The following is a 2,393-nucleotide window of genomic DNA, read 5'->3' on the forward strand; positions in this document are numbered from 1 at the left end:
TTAGGACAATCAACATGATAAACGTAATATCATTGGTAAGGAAAAAGTCGACACATTTAAGCGTTTACACTCTACTTTCTTCAAGTACAATTGGCAGATAAATATCATGATGTTACCTAATAAATGCCATTATTAATTTTTAAAAAAATCTCATTTTAGATTACAATCAAAGCCGTCAAATCAATTAGTTTGATAGCTGCTGCGGAAGCTATTAAACTAATAAGATACTGAAACAATACCCGTAAGTATTAAACTAATTTACAATAAATAATCTCTTTATTCATATCTTAACAAGAAATGATTGTAACAGGATGCTGTTACGAAGTCTCCCAAACGAAACTCCCATAATTTGTAATTCCCAGGGTCGCCTGACATTGGGCAAAGTCCAGTGAAAATTGGTTTGGTCCAGTAAAGTTATATGCATTAGTGATGCCTGGGGACTAACCCTGTATATCATTCAAATCATCTTGGCATGACAAACCAGAATATATATGGTTTAGGGGTGGGGATCTTGACCATTTACAAGATATTAGGTTTTTCTTAAATGGCATAGGGTGGGGGTGACCCCTGGGGACTAACCCTGTATTTCATTTGATTTGCTTTATCATGACAAACCAGAATATATATGGTTTAGGGGTGGGGATCTCGACCATTTACAAGATATTAGAACTTTCTCAAATGGCAGGGGGTCGGGATGACCCCTGGGGACTAACCCTGTATATCATTCAAACCATCTTAGCATGACAAACCAGAATATATATGGTTTAGGGGTGGGGATCTCGACCATTTACAAGATAATAGAACTTTCTCAAATGGCAGGGGGTCGGGATGACCCCTAGGGACTAACCCTGTATTTCATTTCATGTGCTTTATCATGACAAACCAGAATATATATGGTTTAGGGTGGGGATCTCGACCATTTACAAGATATAAGAACTTTCTCAAATGGCAGGGGGTCGGGATGACCCCTGGGGACTAGCCCTGTATATCATTCAAACCATCTTAGCATGACAAACCAGAATATATATGGTTTAGGGGTGGGGATCTTGACCATTTACAAGATATTAGAACTTTCTCAAATGGCAGGGGGTCGGGATGACCCCTGGGGACTAGCCCTGTATATCATTCAAACCATCTTAGCATGACAAACCAGAATATATATGGTTTAGGGGTGGGGATCTTGACCATTTACAAGATATTAGAACTTTCTCAAATGGCAGGGGGTCGGGATGACCCCTGGGGACTAACCCTGTATATCATTCAAACCATCTTAGCATGACAAACCAGAATATATATGGTTTAGGGGTGGGGATCTGGACCACTTACAAGGTATTAGAACTTTCTTAAATGGCAGGGGGTGGGGGTGACCCCTGGGGACTAACCCTGTATTTCATTTAATGGGTTTTATCATTTAGAACATTTTCAATTAAAAAGATTGTGTCTATCACAAACGGTTTTTAATTTATAATCATTTGAAAATTTAAAAAAATAAAATCCCATAGGGTTCTATAGTAAAACCCTCTTTTCTTTTTGCCCCTCAAAGTACCCCTTTATAAACCCCATTGCACAAACAAAACCCTGATTGCACCACTAGACATGTTAGTCTAACATATTGTGAAACCCTAAGTTAATCTGACAAGTGGTTTTGGAGAACGGGTGCGGACAAGTTCAAATTTAAAAGCGGCGGAAGAGGAAGAGGAAGAAGAATAATAATAATAATAAGAACTGAGCAAAAACAATAAGTCTTCCCAAACTTCGTTTGGGAGACTTAAAAATCAGAAATGTGAGATGATTGCAAATGAAAAATATATATATATATATATCAAAAATAGGTCACCTAATTATGTTCAACCACGAGCAAACCAATACCTCATAGTCAACTATAAGAAACCCCTAAATAATAAGAAATGAAAATGGAAAACGATTTTATTCCTGACACAAAGCATTAAATTATGTATGAAATAGTGGATTAAACTCGGTTTTGCAGCTACCAAAACGAACTAAAAAAAACACAGAACTAAAAAGGCTTTATAAAAAAGAAAAATATAAAGATCAAACGAATGGAAAACAACTGTGATATTCCTTACACGGTACAAAAATAACTTGTGTAAAAAATAGTGGACTAAATTTCGATATACAGCTACCAAAAACTCTCATGTGTATGACAATCACATTAATTCCATTATGTTGACAAAAATGAATGTTGTTTTCCAATTGTTGACATTTTTACATATTATATGTTTGCTTTTTTCACACTTGTCACGATTGAAGCAAATGACTTAATATTTGTTATAAAATTTAAACAATGAAAGTTGGCATTTTGTTCCAGTACAATCAATTATTAACCAAAAGTGCAATATGTACTAACATGGAATACTCTCAAAATGAGTTTA

General features: G+C 35.7%; 1 long non-coding RNA gene across 1 annotated transcript; it reads left to right on the forward strand.

The window, feature by feature from the left end:
• Positions 1-345: 345 nt before the first annotated feature.
• LOC127732289 (uncharacterized) lies at positions 346-1,494 on the forward strand. Its single transcript, XR_007996158.1, has 2 exons — positions 346-533; positions 668-1,494. It is a non-coding gene; the product is annotated as an uncharacterized LOC127732289 (long non-coding RNA).
• The last annotated feature ends 899 nt before the right edge of the window (positions 1,495-2,393 follow it).

The sequence above is a fragment of the Mytilus californianus genome, unplaced genomic scaffold (assembly GCF_021869535.1).
Source record: "Mytilus californianus isolate M0D057914Y unplaced genomic scaffold, xbMytCali1.0.p SCAF_23, whole genome shotgun sequence".
In the NCBI taxonomy this organism is placed as follows: domain Eukaryota; kingdom Metazoa; phylum Mollusca; class Bivalvia; order Mytilida; family Mytilidae; genus Mytilus; species Mytilus californianus.